This window comes from Quercus suber, unplaced genomic scaffold (assembly GCF_002906115.3).
Source record: "Quercus suber isolate HL8 unplaced genomic scaffold, Cork oak 2.0 scaffold_115, whole genome shotgun sequence".
NCBI lineage: Eukaryota > Viridiplantae > Streptophyta > Magnoliopsida > Fagales > Fagaceae > Quercus > Quercus suber.
The window spans coordinates 1-14,837 of NW_027069580.1; the positions used below are offsets into that span (position 1 = coordinate 1).

At 32.4% G+C, this 14,837-nt stretch overlaps 1 long non-coding RNA gene across 2 annotated transcripts; it reads left to right on the plus strand.

Moving 5' to 3' along the window:
* Positions 1 to 2,603: 2,603 nt before the first annotated feature.
* Positions 2,604 to 6,738, plus strand: LOC111990945 (uncharacterized). Of its 2 annotated transcripts, XR_010629787.1 has the most exons (3): positions 2,604 to 3,218; positions 4,020 to 4,123; positions 4,277 to 6,738. It is a non-coding gene; the product is annotated as an uncharacterized LOC111990945 (long non-coding RNA). The 2 variants fall into 2 exon arrangements; XR_010629786.1 differs by lacking the exon at positions 4,020 to 4,123.
* The last annotated feature ends 8,099 nt before the right edge of the window (positions 6,739 to 14,837 follow it).

Here is a 14,837-nt window from a genome sequence, read left to right on the forward strand (position 1 = left end):
ACCATCGTGGTCAACACCACTTCCTCCACGCCCATTGGAGTCGGAATGAAGTTCAACATGCCATTCCAATGTCTTGTGTTATGCCTATAGTGAAAGTTTTTTTTAAGTAACTGAATGTCACCCTGTTATTTTCTTTAGTCTTATAATTGAATTCCAGCATTTCATTGTTTCTCATGAATTTTTAATTACAGTGGAATTAATCCTTTATTATCTATATATATATATATATATATAATCGAAGTTTCTGAAACTTTTACAATTTTTCACATCAACACAATATTTAAATAAAAATATTTTTATTTAGTCTAATTAAACTTAATAATGAGTAAAACTTTATTTCTCTAACAAGTCCAACTTAAACTTAAACTCATCATTATTATTTTTTTTAACTATATAAGCATGTTTGTTTTGTACGGCACCAACACAAACGTAAAGCCTTTTAGGTTTTCTTTCTTTCATAGAAAGTCACAAAAACCTCACTGTACGACACCAAGCCACCACCGCATGTATTAAAACTCATTAGTATCTCTGTCTCTCTCTCCTAGGTGAAGGTTGTTTTTCCACTCCCTTTTTTTTTTCCTCTTGGTGTTTAAATTTTAGAAATTATTTGTTTAATATTTCTTGGAATTATTTACATATAGATTGCTTTGATTACCCTCTTCATTGAATTTGCTTCACTTTCTCTCTCCTTTGCATCCTTTTTTTGTAAGTTTATCATATTTTTTAATGAATTGTTGGTTTAAATTTTTTTTTTTATTTAAAATTTAGGTTTTGAACAATAAAATAGACTTTGCAAAGTCGTACTACTTACTGTCCATAGCCAACAAGAGTTAAAGTACATGAACTATGAGTGCACATAGGGGATGTGTCCAGGGATGTTCTTCTTTTCCACTATCTTTCCGAAGTTATAATATTGCGGTATTCAAGTAGAAAAGGATTATATATAGTGTGGATTTGGTTTCATCAAATAGTTGTTTTAATTTCCTAATCATTAAGATCATAGGCATAGCTCCCCAAATAGAAACTATTTGTCTTCTGATGTTGCAATAGTTTGTGTTCTTTTATGACTAATCTTTAAAATATTTGACTGTAGCATCAGTGTTTGGCACTAATTTTCAAGTTACCATCCTTCCTATAATCTTCTCCTTTTTGTTTTTCTCTCCAACAAAAGATTCAAATTTTGCTTTTCTACTTTGCCAAGATTTGATCCTTCAAATTTTAGCAGAGGGATTTCTAAAGCTTTGTGTGTGTTAAAGTGACATTTTAGATGATCTCAGATAGAGACATAACATCTTTTTTAACTATTGATACACCTGTTGAAACAATGAAGTCTAATCCAATCATGGGTAACTCTAAATATTGATTAATTATCCTACTTATCCCTCAAATTTTGAATGGTGGTTGTATTTTTAATTGTGGCAATTTAAATATCAATTTTTGCTTTATTTGACAAAATGATAAAAAGAATCTATAATAGTGCCTGTGAGGTGTTTGATGCTATGTCTCAGTGGGATTTTGCATATGGGGAGCAATGATAAATTTGACAAAATTCTGTAGTGGGATTTCTGCACAAGGTTTTCAGACCCGGATCGTTCATTGAACCGTAAAAGAGAGAGGTTCAACGTTTTTGAGGTCGGACTGAGGTCGAACCGGGGTTGAACCGTGATAACGTCATAATTAATTTAATAATTATTTTAAATATATATAAAAGCATTAAATTAATAAAAATAAAAAAATTAACTAATATAGTCCAAAACAAATATAGATAGTATTTTTTATAACATAACTTTCATAATACAAATAAAAATAATTAAATTCTAAAAAAACAATAGTTATTGAGTTTCTAAATTATTTTTAAGTCATGACAAAGTACACTTTAATATCTAATAATTTTTATTTTATGAAACCCAATAAAATAATTAAGAAACAAATAAGTTTATTTCTCATGGCCAAGCCCATTGGACTACCGATCTTTTTTTTTTTCCCAAGCCCATTTAAATAGCCAATGTTCACCACTATATGTACTAAAGCATTATAAGTGGAGAGCATTATATGTACTAAAGCATATTCAATACTAATTCAGCAAAAAAAAAAAAAAAAAAAAAAAAATGCATATTCAATACTAAAGGAAGTCCTTGACAGCAAGCAAGCACCATATGTACTAAAGCATTATACGTGGAGACTAGAGAGCTCTTCTTTTATTCAAAGTTTAAAAACTTTCAATATTTCCAATGCTCAACAGCTAGTGTCAGTAGACACGTGGAGAGCTTAGGAGGCTTTCTATATTTCCAATGCGCAGCTAGTGTCAGTCAGAATAGTCACAACAAATACAAAGAAAGAGGAAGTGAGAAACTAGACCACATACAACAAAGTTCAGCAAAAAAAAGAGAGAGGGAGACAGACAGAGAAGAAGAAGAAAAAAAAAGAAAAGAAGAAGAAGAAGCAGAAACCAGACCACATACAACAAAGTTCAGCAAAAAAAGAGTGAGGGAGACAGACAAAGAAGAAGAAGAAAGAAAAGAAAGAAGAAGAAGTAGCAGTTGCTTCATGGTGCTACCCCTACTTCGTCATCGTCTTTTTCCTTTTCTCCTTTTCTCCTTTTTTTTTTTTTTTTTTTTTTTTTTTTTTTTTTTTTTTTTTTAAGGTTTAGATTCAAAACCGTGAGAAGCGGTCTGATCACAGTTCTTAAAACCGTGAGGTCCGACCGCGGTTCTTACGGGCCCTTGTTTTTTTCTCATAGAACGGTTCTTGAGGCTAAAAGAACCGTAAAATTGAATGGTTAGAGGTTTTTCTGGTCGAACCGTATGGTCCGGTTCGAGTTTCAAAACCTTGTTTCTGCATAGTGCATATGAGGTGTTTTTGCTTGTATTTTGATCCCTATTTTTTATTTGTAAGATCCTTCTCAAGCTTATAATTATTTTATACTTTGTAAAAGCCATTTTACACATAAGGTAGACGTCATGTTCAAAGTTTAGCTCATTGAAAGAGGGGTGGCTTAGTGATCATCTCCCTCTTAAGCTTCTTCTTGGCTAGCATTTTTATTTTTAGCAGTTGATCTTTGCTATGCAATCTTCTAACTCCAAATTTTAAAGCTATGAACTTTTAGTTGCTGATATTTTAATATTTTATACTCTGTTGCCAGGATTGTATTAGTGAAAATTCAATTTCATTCCAGCCAAGCTAAATAAGGTTACTGTAATGTTAGCTAATTATGCATGGTGAGTTATCTTTATTTTCATGATTTCTATTTTCAGTACATTATTACAACATTATGTTCAAAATCCTAAATTCCTTGATGTGAGACTAGCAACTTTTCATATGAAATTCAAGGAATCTTAGAAATTTTAAATTAACATAAAACATGTAGCTCAAATAAGATGTTCAAATTTATGTTCCATGATCATCTCTCTCTTTTTGTGTTATTGCTTTGGTTTTTAATAATAATAATGATTTTTGTTTAGTAAGTGAGAAATTGTAGGGTTCAAATTATAAATAATTTTGGGTTTTTATTTAGTGTGTTTGGGATTTAAGAATCTTTATATAGCTGTTTTATTTGTTTTATTAGTTGGTTGGTTTCAACTTTGATTCATGGTTATTTTGTTCTTGACTTTCTATCTTCTGGGTATTAAATTTACAAGATAGACTTGAAGAATTGGGATCCTTTTCTGATGTTGGACTATTTTTCATGTATGAAAAATTACAATCTGATCTTTTTCAAATTTCAAATTTCTTTTATTGATATGGATTGCAATGACTCCTTCCATTGGATTTCCAGATCATCCACACAGAGGTTTTGCCCTCATTGTTGTTTTTGATATTATTTGCATTCATTAATTATGGATCATTGTGTATAGTTAATTAGGTATATTCTGATGTGATTTATGTTTTATAGGTTTTGAGACTGTTAGTTACAAGTATACTTTGTCTCAAAGTTATTCAATTACTTGATTACTATTAGGTTTAATTGTAAAGAAACTAAAGTTGAGTTTTTGGATTTTAAGTTGGCATTACTCATCAAGATTGTGTAGGCCATAAGGGTACAATTGGAACCAGTGATGTGCAAGTAAGACATATCAATTGCTGAAGAATTGGGATCCTTTTTTGATGTTGGACTATTTTTCATGTATGAAAAATTGCAATCTGATCTTTTTCAAATTTTAATTTTCTTTAATTGATATTGCAGACTTGATGTTGATGAATAGGAATTAGAAAATTTATGTTAGAGCTTTATTATATGAAACTTATTCCTCTTGGTTTCATATATTTTTTTGTGCAGTGGATGACAGCTGGTAGAGGAATCAACCAACCCTGAAATGCCTACAAGAAGAAAAATCAAAGGGATTACAACTTTGTGTCAATTTATCCTCCAAGGACAAAATGTCAAAACTCTTCTTTATGTTGAAGGGGTTCTTAAAAGTGGAAGTTCTCAAATTAATGATTCTATCAAAAGTTCATTCTCTTGGGTAAGTATCTTTGTCTAAGCCTTTTTAAAGTGGTAGCATATTGTTCTATCCCCATAAACATCCATGACTTAGATTTGCTACCAGAAGAAGAAAAAAGCTTTAAGTGGATATTGTTTGGGTTGGTTGGAAAATTCTTATTATAAATAAAATTTACTAGAAATATGTTATTATGCTATAAGTTGAAGCCTGTGAATTTATTTATATAATCGTTGCTATGTGATATTGTGATTAGGATGACTGATATTTTGGTAATTGATAATTCTCAAAGTTAAGTTGGTTTATATATTCTTTATAGGTCTTTATTGATTTCTTTAAGTTATAATTTTGTTTATATAGAATTGTTAGCATTTAGATGTATTTGTGTGTTGTTATCTTTAGAATAAATAGATTATGGCTTTGGGAATTTACTTTTTTACCTAAGTAGCCTATAAATCTTGGGGTTTTGACGCTTATTCCATTATAGTTTGCCACAAATCCATTTGATATGACCTATTATCTATGACTTTAAAAGAAAAGGTTTGTGAAAAGGCTTTTCTTGGCTCTGTTTGATGCTTTGTCAATGAGTATTATGACAACAATCTAAAATCTAATTGGCATGCACAAGTTAGAAAATTTATAAAAATAAAACCAACAGCACAATCACATTTTTTCATTGATTCATTTTTATTATTTGGTGTGATTTTTGCAGCAGATTTTCCTTTAGCTATGTACTAATTATAACAAGTAGATATGTTATCTAAGAATAAAAAATCTATCTCTAATCTTAAACTCACAAAGACAGACTTCTCAGTTTGAGATAGAGTTGGCTTCTAGATATGTACAATTAATTGACAGTTGATCATGAATTTATAAATATATAATGAGTGCTTTATCGAATTGACAGTTCTTTTTAGTTGTGTGTTTTCAACTTTTTTCAATTTCTTTTCGGTTTTTTTTCCTCCCGTTTTATAGTATCTTCTAATATACTTTGTAAAAATTCTAGAATGGTAATGCACATTTAGCTAGAAAAGAAAAAAGAAAAAGAAAAAGAAAAGTTGTGCACATCACTTTTAAGGATTCTACAATCACACGTTGCTGAATGCAAATTAAACTTGAAATGTCATATTTACATATTTGCACGTACCAAATTAAAAATGTCATATTAAGTTTCCACATGCTGACTTGATTACTCATATGCATATTAAATTATTTATCGGATGAATGAATACTTATGCATATTGGTAGTATCTGAGAAGAGTACTAAAGATTCATAATCATATCACTTAACTTTTTAATATTGTTATTGTTGATGTGATGCTACTTTAAAGTAGTGAGAATGGGAATTTGAATTGTGCATGATGGTCTATAGAATAGATGGGGTTTGATGGAAGGTTGAATAATCAAAACACTTTGAAATGCATATCATTTATGCCAATGGTGTGAGACCACTCCACAAACATTTTCATGCATGATAGCTTAGTGATTGACTTTGTGTGGATGGTAGAAATGACTCATGTCTAAGATAGATGTGAAAGCATTTTTTTTAACCCTTTGCTTTCTCTTTGCCCATTAAATAATAATTTCAGGGATATAATTTTTTTTAAAAAAATATTAAATTCCTATTTTACAGATTTTAATATTGAAGTTAGATAAAAGAGCTGCACTTATCAAATTAAAAAAGGACCAGGTTTTTACATTCCATGTTAAGTGTGTGCTCAATGCTTGATATATTCTTTTTCTTATTTGACAAGGCAATGCTTTAGACGATAATTTTCAAACCACATGCTCATATCTTTTGATTTTCATGATAGAAACGATGGACTGTATGTAATTTAAAGTCTTTGGTGTTATCTTTAATATGAGTTACGAAATTCAATGGTGGATTAGTGAAACTAAATAATATGATTCTTATTCTATTAAGTGGACATTTTCATTTGGTGGTCCTTGTTATTGTCAAGGAAGTTAATAAGTTATTTTCTTTTTCAAGGCATATAAGCTGCACTTTTGGGAGATCTAGGGTACCATGGAAAAGAAAGAACACTGTATGGGGCATGAAAACAACTTTATGTTGCTCTAACTTTGCCTTAAGGTTAAAAATGAGATTACATCATATAAAGATACAATTGTATACAGTAATGAAGATTTCCAACCATGAGAAGTGGAAGCATATAAGCATAAACAAATTATTTTTGTTTTATTTGGGTGTAAGTTTTTGATATTATATTATTGCAATTTTAATGTGGAAATTGTTACTATAAACCTTGATTTATTTGTTCAAATATACAATTTTTATTTATTAGTGCTTAATAAAGGAAAAAAACATATAATATAATAAAATAAATTTCCTGAACTTTCCCGTGCACAACACGAGTTAGCGGCTAGTAATGTATAATCTATAAGGAGAAAAAAAAGGGGGAAAAAAAATGCAGCGAAGTACATTAACTTATAGAAAGAAAGTAACTTATTTAAATCTTTCTCACCTAGCACAACTCTATTAATCAAGGGACTTTGTGTGGCTCTGCAGCCCTTTCCATCACCGTCATATCCTGGCTTACAAGAACGCTTATAACTACCAGAAAAATTGGTGCATATTTGGAAGCATAGAGTGGTATTTGGCCCTCATCAATATCTGGAAAAAAAATATATCATCAAGAGCAAAAAGTCATTGAGTAGAATAAAAAAAAGAAAAAGAAAAAAGAGCAATATAATACAAATAATTCTAGGATCACATTTTTTATTACACACTTTTTCACAATTATCATATGTGGTAGCAGTGATTGGATGTCTGTCACATCCACCATTTTTTTTTTTCCACAACTCACAACTTGTGAAGTCAAAATTATGACAAAAAGTGTTCGTACTAGATTTTGTATTTTATTTTATATAACATCATATAATTATAAATAAATATGACTGATTCTTAAATAAATGAAAAGGATATGGACCATATATTACCTTGGCTACCTTGTGGGTGGTAATGGTTGCCTTTGAACCCCTCGGAGCAATTGCAACGATGCCCTGGACCATTGTTCGAGTCTTGAGAGACACTGTTATTCTTGCATGCGTAACTTCTTATATGTTTCATAGCTTCACTGCAATTTAGATCCCCTATTGCCAAATTTAGCACCATTGGGGTTTTCTCATGTCGGTCTCCAAAATTTCGAAGATCTCTCGTATGAAAAGCATAGCTGCAAGGATCGAAGATCTCTCTCACGCGTGAAGAAGATGTGTAATTATCTTCCTCTACTACAAAAGCATAGCTGCAAGGATTGAAGTCCCATACGCTACTGTGGTTGAAATAGGTAGTGACTGAGATATTGAAATGAGTAATGCAGTTTGGCAGCAACGTTTGCCTGATCGAGCAAGACCCCTCAACAACGTTCTCGAAGCTATCACATAGCGAAATGCACCCAGTTGCATGTATAAGTTGTCCAGCTAGAACCCTTAATCACAGCATATGTGTCACACCCAAGGGAGGGTCGTAGTTGCGCTTGCAAGTGATGAAGAACTCTTCATTCATGTAACTTCATTCCCTTGTGCCAAATGGGTATGGAACATAGACGTTGCCACAGTGATTGTCACAACCTTCCAAGGCCTGCGCGCTGATAACCACTGCTTTTATTGCCCACAGTAAGATCAATGACAAGAGTAACTTATGCCAGTTGCCAATGGCAATAGTACTACTATCTCGCGCATTATGGACCTAGCTATATGGTCCTTTTCACGGGAAATTGTGTGAACGTTCTTAGCATGAATCTTCTAACATTTCATAAATGCTTGGGCCAAGACTCACTCACACTGTTACACTGTTGAAGCTGAGGCAATTGCTATCGTGTGGGCTGTAAAGGCCTAGTAGAGTCATATATATAATTGAAAATATATGTATATGTAATTGTAACTTATATCACACACTAATTTTAGTTATTTGTCTGATTAATATTATTAAAACTGATAATCTTTGATCACACCAACAATCAGATCTAGTGATTATAATCTGTGCGTGTAGTGGCCGGGTGGGTAGGTGGGGTGTGTCTATGGTTGTGCTTCTCACCAGCAGCAGGAATTATGAGTTGATGATACGCTTTTGTAGATTATAAGAAAACCCCATCTATCCTTTCTTGGGAAAACATCTTAGATGGAGTCCTTTCTTCGACTTTCAACCCCATCTATCCTTTAATGTTAAAACTATATACATCAACTGTGAATGACTATATATAAATATAGTAGAAAATAAAGATATTTTTACATATTTGGTTCTCTTAGTGCCTCAGTTATTGCCAAAATTCCATCTGAATGATTTTAGAGGTTCTATTATGTTTAGTGCTAGCAAGTTAAATGTTAGAGCCAAGCTAGTCAAAGGCAAACTAAGACTCCAGGGCCTTGTATTACCCAACGTGTGAGGTGACAAAAAGTCGCTAGCCTAAGTAAAGCGAGACACCAAATTCCAAATATATTTATTATACATATAGAACTTAAATCATATGTACCTAGTGTATTGAAATATTATAATGAAGTGTTTTTAAATGTGTTGCATGAAGAAATTAGGTATATCAAATTATTTCAAAATAAGATTAACATGGTTTACACTCAATTAGTTATTCACAATAGGTTTTACAACAAGCTTCTACTATAAATAAATTAATCTAACAATAAGTTAATTTATCTAACAATAGGTTTTATGATTCTCAAAAAAAGAAAAAAAAAGGGAAAAAAGAAAAAAAAAAAAAGAGGTTTTATAACTTGCTTTTTTTAAAATTAATAATCTCATAAATTAATTAATCTAACAATAAATTAATTTATCTAACAATAGGATTTATAACTTGCTTTTTTTTTAAAAAAAAAATTATTAATCTCATGAAATGTTTTACAATAACCTTCTATTAAAAATGTACAATTAAAATTTGAAAAAAACTCGGCTCTCTTCTTAGCTCTTTTTCCATGGCTTAAGGAGGTTGCCTAGGCTCTAAAGGTGAAAGCCTCACCAAAGGCACCTTTCTAAGCCCTTAGGGTGGCTTAGTGGTGCCTCGCCTAGGTGAGCACCTGGCTCGCCTTTGATTACAATGGTTAGAGCAGAAAATCAGGAACTTGAACAATCCTCATTAATTTGATATCAAGAATACGTTTCTGACATGTTCTGTTTTATTAATTTAATTTTTTTTAATCATGCATGCTTCGGTGCTGAACTTGATGAATCTGCCTAGAGACATGCATCTCCTTCTTAACATGAAAATTTATTTAGAAATCATAAGCAACAGACATTCAGTCATGATTGTTGAGAACGGCCACTTGATTTCTTATTCTTCCTTAATCTGGGTATATTAAGCTTTTTCAGGCATACATATTAGATTAGAACAAGAAATTCTTGTTCAGAGTCTAATTTGCCTTATCTACAAACTTGAGTGATTTTAATACCCATTCTTGCGCTCTCAGGTGACAGCATGCTGCCACTATTATAATCGTAGCTTTTCTGTTGTTTACCGCCACTATTATATAATCACATAAATCCTATTGAAGCCAACATTTAATGGCTTTTCATACTTATTGATTTTTCCGTTGATGTAAATAGTGAAGATCATGTTAGGATTAGTGTCCTTAAATCTTATTGTATGATGTTATGTATGATATTAAGTGTGACATTATGTACGACTTAATATTGTGATTGATAAAGTACTATTATTATCTAAAATAATAGTAACATGAATATTCAGATATTATCATATAGTCCATGATATGCATAGTATGTGATTTATGTGAAAAGTCATAGAAGATATAAATTACAAGTTCTTTGTAAACTCAGAATTTTAGTTTTTAGTCAGTGATGAAATTAGGCGTTTCGTTTGCGAAGATTATAACATATCAACTAAAATGATTTATCTTGATCATGGAAATGGAGATTTCTAGTTAATGTGTGTTGAGGACAAATTTTTTACACCACGAGGCTTCATTTCATTGGTGACCCGCACCACGTCAACATTATCATGGACTTTAGGAAAATCTCTTCTAAAGCCCAAAAGAGCCCATATTTACACAAAAAATGCAGCAAAGCCCATGGTTTAAGCTCATAGCACATCATCTCATTTTTGGCTCATGATCCAAGTTTATGAGTCTCATCGGTGGAATTTTGGGAGTTGTAGTTTGGAGGACCGAGATGTATGTTCAGTAAAACTCTAGTAGTTCAAAGTTGATAAAGGAAAGCATATTGCTTGGCATGTCTTTCCTAATTCCCTGAACTCTGATGAGTCAGTGTGCAATAGGTAACATTTGGTAAGCCTCTCATATCACATAACACTTAAAATGATAAAACTTCCCATGCTCTTTACAAAATTAATGTCCTTCATATAATATAAGTTTTAAAATATAATTATATCATTTCATATTAATTATATTATTATTTTTACATAATTAATTCCAAGCACATGGCTAAATATATATTAGTATCTCATATCTAGCATTAAATGCTCTCTTTACTCTCCAAGATTTGGTTAAAATACAAAAAAGACCATAATTACATCTCTAAAATTTCATCAAAAATCAACTAACTAGCCTATTACTTACCAAAATTATATATGGACTAAACATATAATTTTTCCAAGAGAAAACTTAATTGAAAATATCAATAGCAGCTCCAGCAGAAGCTGCAAACAGCTCCAGTAGAAGCAGAAACAGCTTCTGCAAAAGCTGCCACAGCTCTAGCACATCTTGCAGTAGCTCCAGCTGTAGTACCAGAAATAGAAAGATCCCTTAAAGATTATCTTACCATTAATGCCAATTATTTTCCTCCAAGCAAAAGATGTCATTCATATGACATCATCCAGCTGTGTCAACAACATTTAAGTCTCAAACTTTCTTCTTTTGGTTAAAAAACAAAAGACCACTTATTTTGTCAAAGATTTTCCCCTATTTGCTAATTTTCCTTTCAACTAAGTTTTGATCTAGTTACACACTTGGCTCTATATAAGAGAACCAAGCCACATACTAAAGGGGGGATCCCCCTCTCTCAACCTCAATAATTCTGAAACTTCTCTTCACCTTGTTGCAGATATTTCTAAACTTCTCCATACTTCTCTACCTCTCTTACAAAATCACTCTTCATGGATAACAACACAACCATCACACACTATCCATCTCTCCCACACTTCAATATTCTGAAACTTCATCACTTTTGTTGCCCAAAAACACATCTCCATCTCATTCTTTATTCCTCATACAAAATCTCTCTTCTTAGAAAGCAATATAACCCCTGACATAATAAAAATAATCTCATGTATTTACTATATTATCTATCTCACACTTCTATATATATTACAAACACCATATCTCACAATATACATATATATATATATATACACACATATATGTTTCTTACCATCTCCACACATCTTAAAAACATATCAAATCCTCTTTCAATAACACATTACAATACCCCTTTCTCATGGAAGGCATATGAATATCAGTATTAAGGCCTTTTCCTAAAAGGTACAAATACTTCATATTAAAAATCATTCTCATTAAGGACATACATTTCTAATACTTAAAGCTATTCTTATGAAAGATAATATCACTCATGCTTGACTAAAAAATAAAAGAACATTACATGGGGAAAGTCATTTAAGTGCATGATGAAAGGGAACAAACTTAACCAACCTATGCATACGGTTGGGCTTGCTCTCTCTCCCTTCATTCTATCATATTTTTCCTCTTTTATTTGTAACAGCCTTTAATTCGTTTTTAGTATTATTATGATGAAGGCCATAATGTTTTTGGAAACTATGGAAGTTTTCCCTTATATTGACTTAATAATAATAAGGAAAAAAAATAAATATGATTTTTACCATGTAAACATACTTACTAACCTGAAATTACCTTACCACTGGAGATAATACCGTAACACTAGAGAACTGATTTGAACTATCAGACCAGGACCATTAATGTACCATTTAAGTATTGTAATGTATTTTTCATTGGGCTTTTGTTGTTGTTTTGTCATGTGCAGCTTTTGTTTCTTGCTTGGATAGACTTTGTCATCACACCGAAAGCCTTTGAGTACCATCTCAAGAGCCCATAGTCGAGTTTCGGTTTGGCTTCCCAACATCTTAGAGGCATCAATTTCCCCCTCGACAATGTGTTGATATGTTTTAAGAGTTAAGACATATTGAACTGGACCACTGTGAGATTTATTATTCTCCTAACGACTGTCAAATGAATAATAAATCTCATGACTTATATTTACTTGAACTCTTAATCCTGAGAGAATAATGGACCTGATCATGAAGTGTAGGTTGTTTTGATATATCAGGAGTGAGATCTAAAGTAACGGTTAAAACCTCAGTATACTGGGCAGCCACATTTTGTGTTGATGGAACATATATTCTCAAGATGGAATTCATAGTCTCTAAACGGAGATACAAAATATTCCCTTAAGATAAGTTTAATGGGTTTGTTATTCAGAAAGTTAGGCCTAATCACTTTAGTAAATAGTTACTAAAGTATATATTTATGAAATTGGATTTCATGAATATATGATGAATAACTTAAAGGATTAAACCGGGTACTCAAGGATTAAGATGTAGTAATCTACAAAGTGGCAGTCTACATTCATGACTTTGTATTATTACAAATATTTTTTGAAGAGGTTGCATGTACAATAAAGTTTTGGGATATAATTTATTAATAAAGCCTAGAGTGCAATTATATTTATATAGTGATATTAAATATAATTAATTGTAACTTTAGATTTGTTAAGAGTGGACAGAAAAGCCCAAAACCCATTAGAGCTCTTATTTGTTCCCTTTTGGTCAGACTCCAAGCCACATACTAAAACCCAATTGAAAAGGCCCAAAAGGCTAGCCCAATTAGATAATCAGTTATTAAGAGAGAAACATACAGAATTTTGGAATAATAACAAGTTACACGAAATGGTTTGTATGTGAGTGTTGGACACTCTTTCATTCTCTCTAGAAAATATACATATAACTGATTGAGAGACCTCACTTCTTGGACATCAAGTGGAATTGGAGTGAAGATTAAAAGTGTTTGTGCTTTGTACCTCGTAGTAATTTTCCTTTTGTGTTTTATGCACAAGTGTTTGTGCTTGTCGATTTGCCTTACATTAACCAACATTTGTCCAGTCGTTGGTCTGGAGGTATTGTCTTAGAATGTTAGGCATTTAATAGCCCTTCTAGAGTTATGATTCATTGGTTTCCCTCAACCTAACTCTTTTCTTTCTACATCGTCGGCCTATCCTATGGATGAGAGTTTTTTAGGATCGTCGGTTTTACCCTTTTGGTAGGACATAAGATTTGAAGGATCAAGTGCTCGAGGGCATCCTTGATCGTTAATCCATCTCATAGGTAGGATTTAACAATTGATAAGGATCAGGTGCTCGAGGGCATCCTTGATTGTCAGTCCATCCTGTAGGTAGGACTGAACAATTGATAAGGATTAGGTACTCGAGGGTATCCTTGATTGTAGGTCCATCTTGTAGGTAGGACTTAGGATTTTATAAGGATTAGGTGCTTGAGGGCATCCTTAATCGTCAGTCCATCCCGTAGGTTGGACTTATGATTTGATAAGGATCAGGTGCTCAAAGGCATCCTTGATCGTCAGTCCATCCATCCCATTGGTAGGACTTAGGATTTGATAAGGATCCGGTGCTCGATGGCATCCTTGATCGTCGGTTTACCATTTAAGTAGGGCTTTTCTTTTTTGAACCTTTCCTCATTGTAGATAATTCCTTTGATAATAATAATTCCATTTGAAAGTAAACTAAATAAAATGTTGATAACTTACTGTTTGATTAGTTGGAAAACTAATTTGTCAATTACTTAAACAAAAACTAAAGAAAAGTAATAACATAAGCAAAACATAAGTTGCTGCCAATGCACTACTGATAGTATCTTCTGAGGTGCTTAATATTCCAAGGATGGTGCAACCTTTGCCCGTCAAGCATTTCCAAGTAGTAGGTGCCCTTCCTATTACAATCAATGATTCTGTACGGACCTTCCTAGTTGGGTCCTAACTTCCTTGTGTGGGATCCTTGGTGGCCATGGTCACTTTCCTCATGACAAGGTCCTCGATGCTGAAGTGTCGAGGCTTCACCTTAGCGTTATAATGCTTGGCCATGAGGTCTTGGTATCGGGTCATTCGTTGTTCACCAGTCACCTTTACCTCATCTAATAGATCTAAGTGCAGACGGTTCCTTTCTTCGCTCTTCCCTTCATTATGGTGAGCTATCTTGTAGCTTGCTATTCCTTATTCTGCGGAGATGACAGCCTCACTTCCAAATGCTAAACGAAATGGTGTTTCTCCTGTGTTTGTCTGAGCATTTGTCCTATATACCCATAAGGTGCTCAGTAGCTCGATCGACCATATCCCCTTTACCCCCTCAAGCCAAGT